We start from the raw sequence: 16,906 nt of genomic DNA, 5'->3' as shown, positions 1-16,906 counted from the left end.
GTAGAATCGACCTCAGGACTAAATGGGTTAAGACCTATAGCGTTTAAACACATTGACCATTATATTATACTTTAGTTGTTTAAAAATGGCCAAAATACAAGCTCGTAGCACGGCACAGAGTGCCACGATATGAGCTTATAGATCTGCTTTTTTGAAAAATCTTAAAAATGTGTTCAAATCTTTCAATACACATGGAACCTTTTTAACTCTAAGTTTTGATTCTGGGGGGTCCCTGGAACAAAACATTTTAAGATGTGGGTCTGTGTCCAAAATAGCAGATCTAAAAGCTTGAGCTTGTAGATCTGCTATTTTTCAATAGCTAAAGTATGACATAATGCTTAAAACACCAAAAGGGGTTCCCGCACAGAATGGGTGTGTTAATAGTATTTCCGCATACTCAAAACAATACATTTCAATATTGTGATACATACATTTTGAAATATCTTACCCTTTCAACTTGGGGAAGAAGCGATGAGCCAGATGCCGCACATCCATCCATAGCACCAGCTTCTCCGGCAGGTGGGTGAGCTGCTATGTATGACTTGCACACATCTTCCTTCCACTGGATTACGTTGCTGTCCCATGACTTAGCGATGTCTTTGACTTTTTCAAGGACTCTGCCAGGAGACACACATACACCCAATTTCACTAGGCGTTCTAAACACCTTTTCTTTGCTCCTCCATGACGCATGACCAATGCATTTCGATACATGGGTGCTGACATAGACTGACATCTTGCCCTGAGTAGCGCTGCACCAGCCATCGCCATTGTGCATGTTTTGCTCTTTTGATATAGCAGTGCACGTGGTTTCAGAGGGCTTTTGGGGAGGGGCGGGTCCTTTGGGATTTTACTAGCACTTTCCAAGAACCGTTTGTATGTGGGAGCTTTTTGCCTCCACTCAGAAAGAACGTCTAGCCATTTGAATTCTTTCAATGCCTTAACGGTGGTCTGCCTCAATTTAGAATTGAATTTCAAACTAGACAATGTCTGACATTCCATGTTGATTTTCTTCAGTATCTCCTCAACCAACATGTCAGACATTCCAGGTACAGCCATAATTGCATGTGGTATTTGTTTTTCTCGTTTTCTGAGTATATTGTCAATAACTTTCTCATATGGTCCATGAATTATTCTGCTTCGGAGTGTGGAGCGATTTCTCACAGTAATCTATGGAAAAATAAACAAAATTATATATTAATCGTTATATTAATTATGAAGTGAATGCATAGGGACAAAATGGAAACAAGACCGCAAGGACATAACACTGTAAGATGTTGCTGTTTATACATTCTGTCTAATAGTCTAAACTATTCAATCAGTCAAGTCTAATTTTCCAGGTAAAAGGATAAAACTACAAAGACACATGCTCTTCCATGTTTTATCTTGAAAATAAAGATACAAACCTTTGTTTCACGTAGCTTTGTTGGCCCAGAGTGTGTTGGTGAGCGTGTTGCTGAACGGACTACTGTGTGACTTGGTTCTTGGACGTCAGCAGTTTGCATCTCCTGCTGTGTTTGTTGACACTCCTAATGTAAAAACAAAACATCAAATCAATTCATAATAAAATAAAATTAGTATGAGCTGCTATAGAAGAATGCAATGTTTACAAACCTGAATTGTTGGTGCAGACAAGAAACTGGCTGCAGTTGAATTCTTCTTTCTCACTGCTCCTTCACCGGAGACTGGCCTGGATGTTGTCGGAGGCTGTGACAGTGGTGGTGAATTTGACCTTAGGCTCTCCCAACTTTCAGTCCTACTGGAAAGGGAAGTCTATAACAGAAGAGTGCAATATAGGATACAACAGGTTATGGTTTGGGTCATTTAATTCCATATCTGCATGCATTTATTGTCAAAAGCCCTAATGTACATCCCAAACAGTTGTGCCATGGCCTAGCAGTATGACCATCTTTCTGTAGGAAAAAACAAAGCCAGTGGGCTGTTAGATATTGGTACTAAAACCATGTAGATTGGTATCAGTATCGTATATGGGCAGCCTGTGCCGTGTGTGTGGGTGAGCACATGCATGCGTGTGTGGAGAGTTGTATTTACTGAATGATGTAATACCAGGATATTTTGTATCTTATTTGGACCGATTAGATTATGGATAAAAGATCTAATCTAAATCAAATCACAAAGGAATAGTGATTGGGAATATTGCCAGACAGTATTACAGAAAAAAATCGTCTTCTCTGTGCAGACAAAAACAAAACAAAAGTGCATCTCACCATTCCTTCAGTGGAAGGCGTCATTCTTTTGGTCAGTGGTGGCAGTGGTGTTGTGAAGGACCTGGTCTCCATAGGTGCAGGAATCGTGGCAAATGGACTCTATAAGATATGAGGGGAATATGTTTAGGACATTGAGAATCATAACAAGACAGTATATTGTATTAGAGAGAAGCAACACAATGACATTGAGGCTGAATTGTTTGATACTCACAACTTCGACACTGGTAAGAGATCTGGGTGACGTCAGAGCTTGTACCCGCGGTGAAGGGCTGATCGGGCTAGTCTGACGTGCTTCCCAATTTGAAGTCATGTTGGCAACTGATATCTACAGCAATATGAAAACAGCCACAGTAAAATTGAATCAACAAACGAGACTAAACAATTCCAAAATGGCAAATCTAAAATCTAACTAAAGGCAACCTTGTTTATGCCCTACATTACATCTATACATTGAAAACAGCCAATGTACAAACGTGAGCTGATATGAGTTTTGAGCTATTTCTCTTGAATGTTCTCCCCATAATAGGTATGCTCTTGTCAATTAAGAGGATTGTGGTAGGACTTGATCACTGTCCGGAATACTTTACTATCAAAGGAAAATGTTCCCGGTTTGTTAGTGCCCATCAACAACAATGGTCACCAAAGGGGGAGGGGGGTGGTCACCACCAGGGTTTTAAAGATGCTTATCTCTATGAAAAGATACAGCAGGGTTAAGGGGCTAAGCCACAGCAGGGTGTCTTGCAAAATGAAAGCTGAACTAAGGAAAGCCCTTAAGAGCTGCTAGAAACACAAACAGCTGTATGAAAGGTCATGAAAAGGGATCACAAGCTTTTAATTATCTGTGAACGGTGATGACACAAGAAGACTACCATTAAAGTATTAACTTGATGAATAATATACTGTACATAGTTGGCATTTTACATTAGTGACTGTATTAATAATATATTAGGCCAATTGACTGGGGTTTGTAGAGAGAAATGTTAAATAGTTGTAACTCATTGTTGTTGAGCACCGTTTATCAGCATGTCCCAAGCTATTACAAGGATTAAAGCTAATGTAATATCTTACCTATTTGACACATACAGTAAAGACATTAGTAACAAATGTATTATGTATTTTAAAAGGGGGACTATGGACAAAAGGATGTCATAATGATATCATAATAGGTTTTCCTTGAATTTAAAAAGGTGTACAGATTATGTTTTCCTCACCGCTCCAAATGAAGGCAAAGGAGGGAGTGCTTTGGCGATGCACTGCTATGCTGGAGCTCTTCCCATTGTGATGTCCTCATTGATACAGAAGATGGCTATAGGAACATGGCAACATATATATATATATATATATATATGAATACAGTATTATTTTTCCTCAACACCATAACTACTTCATGATAATGTATGCCAATGTACAAGCTCACAAGATAATGAGAAGCGCTGTGAGCTTGTGGATCTGTAATTTTCAGCGAGGGTTCATGCTACATTCAAGTGGTTAAAAAGTCAAAGCACAATTATGTTAAAGAAAGCGTTTGGGGGAATGCAAATATTTAAGATAAAGCAGGGGTTTGGGATGAGGAAAGATTTGGAAGAGGTGAAATGCTAGCCTAGTTAATAATAAAAATTCAAACTTCACACCATATGAAGACAATCTGTTCACCAATCTGTAAATAAAAATATACATTTATTATTTAATATAATTGAATGAATATTCACGTGCTTATGTACAACTTGATACAATGATATGATGATAATTGTAACGTTCTCTACATAGCCTAATACTCAAATGAAAACGAATATATTGTCATTAGGCTATATTAACATACTCACAATCAGCAAACTAGTTGTACACTTTGGTACATCTTTATCAACGAAAAGACTTCCCTCTTGCAGGGCTTGCAGGATTTTCCAGTCTACCGGTAAATACTTTTTTTCTTTGACGGTCACGGGACCCAGCCGACCCACAATCTGGGACCTGATTGAATAATATTAACATTACAAAGACAAGCACATTAAAGTATGCTAATGGTATTACACAAGAGAAAACACTGTGGCTTGGATTTCATCTTACTCACTCACCTCTTTTTCTGGTGTGGGGTGGGCGCACCGTTTGACTGTTTTGTGCCTTCGATCCAATTATTTTATCTCGTCGCCAAGTTTTGTAACCTCTTCTTTACATCGGCGATACTTTACTAATTTACTGCGGCACGTCTGGCATACAGCCTTTAACAGATCGTCGCTTGTCACTGATGTTCCCGTGAGTTCTTCTAATACAACTGTGTAGTCCTGCTTGACATTCTTAATAAATAAATTGTGTTTGTTTCTTTTATCGCTGTATTTATCTCCGCAGAGTCTGCACAAGTTCGTGATGGATTTTGATGGAGTGGTGGGTTCAGCCATGTCTCCAAATAGTTGTCCTCGATAGTTGTAGACTTGTAGTTATCGTTCTCCAAAAAAATGACTAGGCTACTACTGTTAAAAACGAACGGCCTCAGTACTGCAGTAGCATCAGCTTAGCTTCCCGTCGGAAGATATGCAGAAGCACACCAGGTAGAAGACTGACGTCACCCCAGTTGGAGCGACGCCCATCTGCACTCTAGGTTCACTCCCACCCGTATGCCGGTTGGAAGTGGACTGGGACCCAGACTTTTCTTTCTTCCAGGAAATAAAACGTCTGGGTTTCCGAGGCTACTGTGCAGGTGCCTTTCAGGAAATGTATCGATGTACTTTTTCTTGGCTAAAGCCTCATTGTTTGATCCATAATTTGTTGCATTCGATTTGAATGGCTTGGTATAATATATATCCTGTACAAATTTATCTGTAATTTTTTTTACGTTTAAGCACCATTCCAAATTTAGAGGCTGTGATTCTGCCCTCCCTCTGTCGATGCCACTGTGGATATGACGCTTGCTCCTTTGTGTTGTTCTGTATTTGGCGAGCATCTTCCAAACTGAAGCTGGTAGTGTGCTCTGGTATGTAGACATCACTGGCCATCGGCATTGGAAGGTTTGTTTCGCCACAGATTGATGTTGCACTGCAAGATGGTGCAGGAGGCTGTGTTTTCTCCAAGAATGGTAGCTGGAAAATTAAAAAAAAAATACAATTACAACCACAGAACATGATGAATTAAATACAAACTATATATAGTATTCAAATATTTACATTGTTGTTTTAATAAAGATGTAACTTGTTTCTAGAATGCCATGCCCAGGACCAAGTCAATGAAGAATCCCTTGTCGAGGAGCAATGCCATGCCGCTGTGGAACACCACATGGAGGTCGAAGACCAACCCCACCATCACCAGAGACAGGAAGAGGACATTGAGAAGGCTCAAGAAGAATGCTATGCAGCTGTAGAACACCACACGCAGGTCGAAGACCAACCCCACCAACCCAGGAGTCGGGAAGCGGACAGTGAGAAGGCTGAACTGCTCAAACGAATTGAGCATTTAGAAAGAGCTCTCAGCAATCGAAATGAAATGACCCCAGAAAGAATTCAGTTCAGTACCATTCCAAATTTCTTCCAGTAGGCTATAATACAGGGTTTACCTATGAGCAGTTTAATGGCCTGTGCACCATATTCAGCATTCCTAACAGTGCAAATGCTCTGCCACAAATGGCACCCCTGATTTACAGAAAAGTTGACCAGCAAATAACACTCATGCCTTTGCGTCAGCAGCTCCTTCTGGTTCTGATGAAGTTACGTCAAAATTTTGATAACAAAGAGCTTGCTTTCAAGTTTAACATTAGTCATCAAAGTCTAAGCATTTTGTTCAACTCATGGATTGATTTTATGTTCACCACACTTGGGCGACTTCCTATGTGGCCCCACAGAGATATATTAACACAGAAAATGCCACCCAAGTACCGGTCTGAATTCCCTACAACATTTGCAATCCTGGACTGCACAGAGATTAGAATTCAGCAACCAAGCTCTTTGAAGCTACAGAGTGAAACATTTTCTAATTACAAATCTACCAACACACTCTAATCATTGATTATTGTTGACCCAAGAGGCTCTATTATGTTTTGTTCCACCCTATTTACAGGTTCTATATCAGACAAGGAGATAGTTAAGCAGTGTGGAATCATACCTCTCCTGAGAGAACTGATTTTGAATGGCTACCTTAAGCAGGGTGATGGGCTTATGGCAGATAAGGGTTTCCTAATAGACCAAGAGATGGAGGATGTGGGGCTGAAATTAAACATCCCTCCATTTGTCCGTTCTAACCGTCAGATGCCATCATGTGATGTCAGCAAAACAAAGACCATTGCTCACCACCGAATTCATGTTGAAAGGGCTATTTCAAAAATAAAAAAGTTTAAAATGGTCTCTGGCAGAATTCCCAACATCCGCTTGCACAACATAAATGAGATTTGGTATGTTGTGAGTATTCTCTCCAACTTTCAACCAATGATACTGAAAGGTTAGCAGGGCACCATGGTTGAGGTCTGGGCATGTGGTTCTTACTACTTTGCTATGATTATTTTATACCTGTCAACTACTGCCATCTACAGACCAATGGAAGGTAGTGCAGTTGTGCTGTGTTTTGTGTGACCGGTATGCTTCATTACTCTTCAAGTTATCATAATGCCCCCTCCCACACTACACACACCGTCTATACAGTAGCTACATTAAAATACCACATGATGGAACATCGTAGAAAAACACTCCCTCTCAAAGCCCTAAATTACAAACTTTGTAGTAGTTCTCAACCATGTTTAGGGGGAATCAGGGCCCACTTGAAAATCCCCAAAGTGCTTTTTCAGAGAATGTTAGGATCTTTGTTTTTTATCTTGAAAATTTGTGCGAAACAAGATTGCTGCCACTCAAAATTCGGCACACGTTCACACTTCACACATGACACCCCAAATCAAATATGCCTGCACATTTCATTATATCTGAATATTGTTTAAGGGGACATTTTAAACAGCTTTACTTCTGGGAGAAGATGGGCGTCCATGGGCATGGCTGAATTAATAGAGGGTCCTTTACATGAAAAGGCACTGGACTAGTTCAATAAACACTTGTAAATCTCTGGATAAGAATGTCTGAATATGTATATGTATACATATGGAAAAATGAAGGCAGTACGGTTAACAGTTGTTTAGTTCTAACAGTGTAGACATTTTTCTACACTTGATATGGCCAATCTTCAGTTACTGGAAAGAGCAACTTACATTTACATATTATATTATATTTCACAGTAAAACCAATATTTCACAGTAAAACCAATATTTCACAGTAAAACCAAAGAGAAGAAAATAAAGAGATGAAGCTTTATATATGAACATCATATAAAATGCATTATTTATTACACAAAAGATTAAAGCCTTAAATAATATTAGGACCCATCTCATAGTGGTGTCTCGTCCGATAAGAACACATTCATGTGAAAATGACAAACAAAAGATTAAAGCATTGCTGTAAAATAAATAAATAATATTAGGACCCATCTCATAGTGGTGTCTCGTCCGATAAGAACACATTCATGTGAAAATGACAAACAAAAGATTAAAGCATTGCTGTAAAATAAATAAATAATACTAGGACCCATCTCGTAGTGGTGTCTGTCGTCCGATAAGAACACATTCATGTGAAAATGACAAACAAAAGATTAAAGCATTGCTGTAAAATAAATAAATAATACTAGGACCCATCTTGTAGTGGTGTCTGTCGTCCGATAAGAACACATTCATGTGAAAATGACAAACAAAAGATTAAAGCATTGCTGTAAAATAAATAAATAATACTAGGACCCATCTTGTAGTGGTGTCTGTCGTCCGATAAGAACACATTCATGTGTACTGACATAAACAACATAATGAACAACACTGACATAAAAAAAAAAGCATTACTGTAAAATAAATAAATAATACTAGGACCCATCTCGTAGTGGTGTCTGTCGTCCGATAAGAACAAATAAATTAAAATTACAAATAAATTAAAAGAAATATTCAAAAAATGAGTGCACGAGTAAAACGTCCATCAATTCCAATGATGCTGGAGAGCGGCGATTCGTTGGTAGGGTCGTTGGTAGGGTCTCTTGGCACTGATGCAGGCAGACGATGGTCCCTGTGCAGGTCCCTGTGAGGAAACATGTGTTAGTGTTAGTATCATGTCCATTGTCCAGCCTTTCTCAACTACAATACCTTGCCAATTAAAACCACAGGAATAAAGCATAGGGTAAGTTATGTCTCACCATACCTAAAGATACATATTCAAACAATATAAAAAGTCACAAAATGTTCAAAAATAATTATTACTTTATTCAACTACAACTCAATATTTAATTTCATCAAGGAGGGAGCATACCAATATGTACATATTGTACATAAGACTTGATAGTTACACAACTATAATACTCATCATGTGATATCTGATATGGCCATCACACTGTTTATACGTCGGTAAGCTCCCTCCTTAATGAAATAAAATTACTGTAAATAAGGATAATTGTTGTCACGACAATGGGAGGCAACGAGATAAATAAGACGTAAAGACATAAATAAGACGCCTAGGTCGGCCACAAGGCAGATTAAGATTGACATTGGTGATACTACTATACTAACACCGCTACGACTCAGTCCGACCCTCAAGAGCTGCTATTCTGCCCACAGAGCACTCTCTTTATACTAAGACCCTAAGAAGTCTTGGCCACAATAATATTTCGCAATTTAAATTTTGAGAACATTTTCTGATTTACACATTGTTGGAATACATAATTTGTGTAACTAGCAACTTACTATATGAACGTTTTGCCAACTCACCTTCCTCTTGCGGCTGTTTGGAGCTGTGCCCATGGGTTTGATGACCTTGGACTCCCTGCTGTTGGCGAAGTGGACGAAATCAATCTGTTGGAGAAAATGCAGTGATTTGTAACTCAAGCCGATTTCCTTCATAAATTAAACTAAATAAACGTAATCGTTTTAATTGGAGGTTAGTGTGTAACGGCTTGGCTTGATGTTATGCTTTTTGGGGTGCCAGTTAGGCAAATGCCTAACACAGTTGGACCACTCTGGGGACAACTGCTTATTATTTGAAGCCAGCCTTACAATGGTTAAACAAGAATAAATATATATACATATTCACATGAACCTGTAAACCATAACCAGGGATAGGTTCCCCGAAAAATGACCTCCACTCAATGTAACAGAATTCAGTAATTCACACAGACACAGTACAACTCAGTTTGTTTGGTTTGTATTAATGTTTCCAGCCCCCACCCAAGATCCAGTCCAGTCCCTTTGTACCACAGTATAGCGTCCACAATATTCACATCACTTCCACTGTTGTTCAATACATGAAATGTTATTCCACCCAAAATAAACAAACAAAAGAAATCCCGCGGCCTGTACCGGGGTGATTAACTCAGTCACAGTGTGTGTGTGTGTGTGTGTGTGTGTGTGTGAGTGTGAGTGTGAGTGTGAGTGTGTGTGTGTGTGTGGGCGCGCGTGTGTGCGCGTGAGAGCGGGGGGGGGGTACCAGTCAGTGAGGGAGAACGGCAGCTCCGTTGCTGTCTGCTGAACGCCAAGACACGGGCAGAGAGAGATGTCCCAAGGTTTGACTTCTCAGTCGATTCCTCCTCTCCCCGTGGATCCCTTGTAGCTTCAGTTTAACTTAGGAAACGCACCGCGCTGACTGTGTAAACTCGCGTACCGATTGCTCCTCTCCAGTCTACTCTCTTTTACAGGGCCGCGCCATCTTGGCTCTATAGAGCGTAAGGGAACGTGCAGGCGTCGGGGGCGTGTCGCTGCGCTGACGCTCGTCTGGGTTTGTACTTGACATGGACATGAATAATTGCGGTGGTGTGAGTGTGTGTGCGTGCGTGCGATAGCCGATCGCTACATTCCTCCCCCCGTGTAAAAAGCTGAGCAAGAGGAGGCGCTAACTTCAGCTAAATCCTGGAAAATCTTCATCCTCGCTCTCTTCTTCGAAGATATCCAAGATCCGCCTCACGTCTTGTTTTTCAATCTCATCCGCTGTAGGATAGCAGGGCTTTAAACGAGAGACATGCACAATTTTCCTGTCCTCCCCCGAATCCTCCAATACCACCTCATAATTCACTGGTCCAACCTGGGTGAGAATTCGGTAGGGACCCAGCCACTTTGGAGCAAGTTTGGCAGCGAAAAACTTCTCCGCCTTGGACAGAGGGTGAGCCCGCAGCCATACTCGGTCCTTTTCCTTGAACTCCAGTTCCTTCCAATTTCTCTTCTGTCGAACCCGTGCCTTGTGTAAGTTTCCCTCCACAAAATCTTGCAGCTCACTCAGCTGAGTGATCTTCGGGTACGACAGGGAATCCGGTGTGACTTCCCTTGGCTGCAGCATGGCCTCCAGAGGTCCTCGTAGAGGTCTGCTCAAATTCAGCTCGGCTGGGGTTACTCCAGTTGACTCATTGATGGCAGAATTGAGGGCAAATCTGAATTCAGGTAAGTGATTGTCCCAGTTTTTGTGGTTGGTGCCTACAAAAGATGCTATCATGGTTTTGAGATTCCGATTTATTCTTTCTGTCATATTTGTCTGTGGATGGTATGCGGTGGTCATTTTGTGCTTCAAATTCCAGGTTTTGCAGGTTTCGTCGAAGAGGTGGGAGACAAACTGTGGGCCTCGGTCTGAAAGAATATAGTTGGGTACCCCCCAACGTGTCAGGATGTCCTGGGTGAGTACTTTTGATACCGCCTCTGCTGTAGCTTTCTTCAAGGCAAAGAGTTCAACCCAGCGCGAGTAGTAGTCGACAAACACCAACAGGTACAGGTTCAACTTGGCACTTCTCGGAAAAGGTCCCATCAGGTCTACTCCAACCATTTCCCACGGATGGTGAACGATGGTCTGTTGAAGCTTTCCTGCCACATTCCTACTTTCCGGCTTGTAGGCTTGACACACTTGACAACATTTGACATAATTGGTAACCTCCAGACTCATCCTTGGCCAGTACACCAATGATTGCAGTCGTCTGTAGGTTTTGTATCTTCCCAGATGGCCAGCTAGGGGATCATCATGAAACCTCTGAATGAGTTGTTGACGGTGAGGCTCAGGTATGTACAGTTGGTAGATTGTTTGGTGGGGTTTCTCGAGCACTCTGTACACCATGTCCTCCACAATGGTGAATTTGGTGGTATCATTCACAACAACTTCTCCCTTGTCCAGGATGGACTGATAGAGCTCCTGGACAAGAGGCTCAGTCTGCTGGGCCTTCCATATGACCTCATCGGAGATCGGAAGATCTTTCAGGGGTTTTGGTGGCTTGGTAGCCAGCATAGTAGCACAGATTGGTTGGGAGAAGTTGTGGTTCTCACCTGGGGCTCTCGACAGTGCATCAGGAACGGTGTTATATTTGCCTTTTCTGTATTCCACAGTAAAGTTGAACTCCTGAAGACGCAGGGCCCATCGGATCAATCTGGTGTTGGGTTTTTGGGTTTTGAAGACCCAGACAAGCGAAGAGTGGTCAGTTACCACTGTGAAGAATCTCCCTTCAAGGTAGTACCTCCACTTTTCTAATGACCACACGACAGCCAGGCATTCAAGTTCGGTGGTGGAGTAATTTCGCTCTGCTTTGTTCAAGCTTCTGCTAGCAAATGCTAACACCTCCTCTGAGCCCAAGCCTGTCTGTTGGACCAGCACGGCTCCAAGTCCGACCTCGCTGGCATCCGTATAGACCACAAATGGTAGGTTGAAATTCGGATGGCCAAGCACAGGAATGGTTACCAGACGATGCTTGAGGATTTCAAAGGCTGTTTGGCACTCGGTAGTCCACTTAAACTTGACATCCTTCCTTTTCAGGGCATTCAAGGGCTCTGCAATCCCAGAGAAATTGGGTACGAACCTGTGATACCAGCCAGCCATGCCTATGAACCTTTGAAGAGTCTTTAGGTTGGTAGGCACAGGATATTCATCCACAGCCTTGGTCTTCTCAGGATCAACCTGAACGCCATCCGCAGAGACCATGTGCCCAAGAAACTTGAGGGAGGTGCGGAAGAAGTAACTCTTGCCCATGTTGACGGTAAGTTTTGCTTGTCTGAGTTTTTGGAGTAGGGCCTGAATGTCTTGGAAGTGTTGTTGGGGTTCTTGTGAGTAAATGATGATGTCATCGAGGTATACAAAACAGATCCTCCCTTTGAGTTCACCCAGGGCTAACTCCATTAGCCGCTGGAACGTGGCTGGGGCATTTTTTAGTCCAAAAGGCATGACTTTGAACTGATATAGTCCCAATCCACAGACGAACGCTGTCTTCTCCTTACTTTCAGGATCCATATGTACCTGCCAGTATCCAGCGTTGAGATCGAGTGTCGTGAAGATTTTGGCTCCACACAGAGAGTCCAAAATTTCCTGTATTGTTGGCAGAGGATAAGCATCATCCAGTGTAATGGCGTTCAATTTCCTGTAGTCGACACAGAATCTGGAATCACCAGTCTTCTTCGGAATGAGAACAACAGGTGCAGCCCAGGCAGATGAAGATGGTTCAATGACATCATCGGCCAACATTTTGTCAATGAGCTTCTTCATGGTCTGGAGTTTGGGAGGTGATACTCGGTATGGTTTTTGTCTTAGTGAGACGTTTGAGCTGACCAAGATCTTGTGCTGTAGCAGTTCCGTACGACCCACTTGTGTGGTGCAGACGTCTGCGTTATCTTGAAGTTGTGAAAGTAGTTGCATTTTTCCAGTCTGTTCCAGGTGCGCATCCTGCACTGCCGTGCTGAACACTTCAAGATCTCCTCCCCCCGTTGTAAGAGACAGGTGAGAGGGTGGAACAGCAGCGAAGTAGTCACAGTACCGGGTAGGTTGATGTGCATCTGAAGGGTCCAGGAGGAAATTAAATTGTTCTTTGTCATCGCTTTTGAACCAGTATGCATTGTCAGTGACATAAATTTGCAAGCCACTTTGGCAGAGGAAATCCAGACCCAGCACACACGGAATTGCCAAGGCATCAGAGTGAAGCACAGCAGTGGTTTGAGTCCATGGTTTGCCATGTAAGATGTAATTAACTTCACTCTGACCCACTGGGGTTTTTGGCTCTCCATCGGCCAAGTATATGGGACCCTTAGTCCAAGATGTCATTTTGCCTTTTCCTGTGTCCCTAATTGATGTCCACAGGTCCTGATTCAGCAGTGTGAAGGAGGACCCTGTGTCCACAATCGCTGTGCCTTTCCAAGCACCCAGCGTCACGGGCACCTTCAATTGGAGTGGTGGCTCCTTTGAGGTTTGCTGGAGTGGTGATGCAGAAAGTTTTGGGGAAAATACCTGCGCAGATGTCACAGAATTAGCATTTCCCTTACCTTTCTTTCCATCATCTGCATAGGGACATGTAGCAGGGGCATGTGCGCCTTTGCAACGCCAGCAGAATGGATCTTGAGTCTTAGAGGAAGATGATGGATTCACAGGAGGTGTGGATTTCACAGAATTATCCTGTCGTGTTTGTGGTTTTGCTGTCTGTACGCGTTGCTCATAAACACGTTGATTTTCCATGTCTTTTTCCAGTTGTTGTCCAAGTCGAACCAAGCCATCCACAGTGTTCACTCCACTGCTTCGCAGCTGGCTTGTAAGTTTTGGGTTCAAACTCTTCAGTGTGAGTTTGATTATGTCCGCCTCACTGATTTCAGGCTTCCAACGTCTGCAGAGAGACCTGTACCTGTAGGCAAAATCTCTAATGCTTTCATCTTCACCCTGAACGCTGGTTCGAACTCTCTCAGCCAACTCGTCCTCATAATCCTCAGAGAGGAATGCAGCCACAAATTTTGCTTCAAAATCTGCCCAGGTGTTAGTCTCCTGGCGAACCACATCCCACCAGTCTCTGGCAGTTCCATGCAACACATTCCTGAGGGTGGCAATGAGTTCATCATCCGACAGTGGATTAATGGCGAGAAAGTCCCTGCACTTTTCCAAGTAAAGCAAGGGGTCTGGGGGGTCCTCACGCTGTCCAAACGTGGGGAATTGGATTTTAATAGGGGATCTGCCCATAAATCCTCCTCTTAGTTCACCCTGTAAACTGTCCGGGAGGGCTGAGGCTCCTCCAACTTGTAGCGTGGCCTGCCGCCTGTGGTGAAACTGACCAGATGTGTCAGTAGTAGCTATGACGGGAGAGCTGGTTTGTGGTGTGGTTCCCAGTATTGCAGTAGTGTTCAAGGAATGTTGTTTTATGGCTAACACTTCTGTGTTCACTGTGTCAATATTTTTCAAGCATGTGGCTAATGATGAGTAAGTGTTGTCCAAATTTTGCTCAATAGAGGCCAGCGCAGTGCTAACATCCCTCAGCAGTTCCGCATGGTGGTGTTTCATTTTCCAGTTCATGGTTGAAGTGAACTGTGTTCGGAGGTAATCACGGTTATCGGTCATTTCCCTATGCATTTTGCTTTGACCTTGTTCCACTGTGGTGGTTATTGTGTGCAAAATGGTGTTATTCATTGCTCTCATTTCATTCTGTATTTTCGTGATCTGTTGATGACCCATTTCTAACATTGCATCCTTGACCTCTCTCAATATATCAGTATTATGCTCTTGTTGTTTCACCAGTTGTTTGACATTGATTTTTACCATGGTTTCTAGGTGGTGATGGGCAACACGCATTCCTTCCACAGCAGCCACCACATCCTCCAATGTGGCTGCCAGCCCTGTGCAAGAGGTCGGCCTCAAGGGTTGGATCTGGCCTGTCACCAGATTGTCACAAAGATCCATGTCAATCAAATTGTAATGACTCTGTGCGTCACTCCTTGCACCGGATTGTGGATCCGGCTGATTGCTCTGATTTATTGCTCTCCATCCAGGTGAATTTCCAGCCGGTTGATTGATTAGTGCATCAGACAGAATTTGTGCATTTGTCACTGGTTGATTTTGCATTCTTGTACTCATTGCATCTGGAGCCACAATTTCTGAAATGTCCACTATGTTTCCATCCATAGTAGCCATGTTGCATTTGAATTGTTTGTTTGAATCAATAAAGTTATTTCCCACTGAGTTGGAGCAGTTTCATTTGTTTGTTCCCCTGATTTTCGTTTTTGTGTGAAACTGAAACAGCTGATGTTGAGGTCCTTTTTAAATATCTGGGGTGCCACTTTTTATGTAACGGCTTGGCTTGATGTTATGCTTTTTGGGGTGCCAGTTAGGCAAATGCCTAACACAGTTGGACCACTCTGGGGACAACTGCTTATTATTTGAAGCCAGCCTTACAATGGTTAAACAAGAATAAATATATATACATATTCACATGAACCTGTAAACCATAACCAGGGATAGGTTCCCCGAAAAATGACCTCCACTTAATGTAACAGAATTCAGTAATTCACACAGACACAGTACAACTCAGTTTGTTTGGTTTGTATTAATGTTTCCAGCCCCCACCCAAGATCCAGTCCAGTCCCTTTGTACCACAGTATAGCGTCCACAATATTCACATCACTTCCACTGTTGTTCAATACATAAAATGTTATTCCACCCAAAATAAACAAACAAAAGAAATCCCGCGGCCTGTACCGGGGTGATTAACTCAGTCACAGTGTGTGTGTGTGTGTGTGTGTGTGTGTGTGTGTGTGTGTGTGTGTGTGTGTGTGGGCGCGCGTGACAGCGGGGGGGGGGGTACCAGTCAGTGAGGGAGAACGGCAGCTCCGTTGCTGTCTGCTGAACGCCAAGACACGGGCAGAGAGAGATGTCCCAAGGTTTGACTTCTCAGTCGATTCCTCCTCTCCCCGTGGATCCCTTGTAGCTTCAGTTTAACTTAGGAAACGCACCGCGCGGACTGTGTAAACTCGCGTACCGATTGCTCCTCTCCAGTCTCCTTCCTCTCCAGGCTACTCTCTTTTACAGGGCCGCGCCATATTGGCTCTATAGAGCGTAAGGGAACGTGCAGGCGTCGGGGGCGTGTCGCTGCGCTGACGCTCGTCTGGGTGTGTACTTGACATGGACATGAATAATTGCGGTGGTGTGAGTGAGTGTGTGTGCGTGCGTGCGATAGCCGATCGCTACAAGTGTACACACATAGTACCATAATGTGTGTACACTTAACAGTGATATTGTTCATATCTATGGTTAATCACTTCAATTTAACTTTTTCACAATTACAAACTCCTTTCCCCCCCCCCCCCCCCCCCATGCCTCTGTTTGCAGCATAAGCACATTCAATTCATAAACAAAATAGGTCAAGGATTCGGCAAAAATAAAAATTCTAAAGTCGCATTGGGAACTTGTAGATTCGCCAATTTTGGCTAAGAGTTCGCAGAGGGGGAAAAAGGAGAGGGGAAAGTACAGCCAACTCCAGTCAACAACATAGGGCTTAAATAGTTAAAGGTTTGTTGAATGTGAGCTTAGTCTAATTTCTCTATTGTACAGATCTGTATCTGTAGTAAAGGTGCACTTACCATAAAGTGGTGTTTGGCTGGTGGTGGCCTTTGACCTTGGCAGGCTGAGGCTACTCCTTGGCCGCATTCACCATGGCATAGTTTCCCTCTCCTTCCCTCGCACACGTTCAATTTGGGCCTAACATTGGCAGCCGTACTTTGCATGATCTTCTGCTGGAGGACGTGCCGCATACTCCTGCAAAAAGAGTGAGATGGGAATAAGGAGATTAAGCATGAACTCCAGTAAATAAACAAGGTAAATACTAGTCACATCAAGAGTGCAGAGAGAGCAATGTATGCCTCATAGAAACTAGGATTCCAGGTAAACAATGAATCTATATGTCTAAACAACATTCTTCAACA

The 16,906-nt window shown here is 42.8% G+C and overlaps 1 protein-coding gene across 1 annotated transcript in view; it reads right to left on the bottom strand.

The window, feature by feature from the left end:
- Nucleotides 1–4,915: 4,915 nt before the first annotated feature.
- The window catches only part of LOC308318779 (uncharacterized protein), a gene marked incomplete at its 5' end in the record, with an annotated part of 473,522 nt that continues 461,531 nt past the window's right edge, over nucleotides 4,916–16,906 (bottom strand). Inside the window, one exon of the mRNA XM_080768408.1 lies at nucleotides 4,916–5,297. The remainder of the gene's footprint in view (nucleotides 5,298–16,906) is intronic.

The sequence above is a fragment of the Protomyctophum bolini genome (assembly GCF_963924005.1).
Source record: "Protomyctophum bolini genome assembly, chromosome: 7".
Taxonomy (NCBI): domain Eukaryota; kingdom Metazoa; phylum Chordata; class Actinopteri; order Myctophiformes; family Myctophidae; genus Protomyctophum; species Protomyctophum bolini.
Note: the sequence above shows the minus strand (reverse complement) of the source record. Positions and strands in the feature narration are given on the sequence as shown.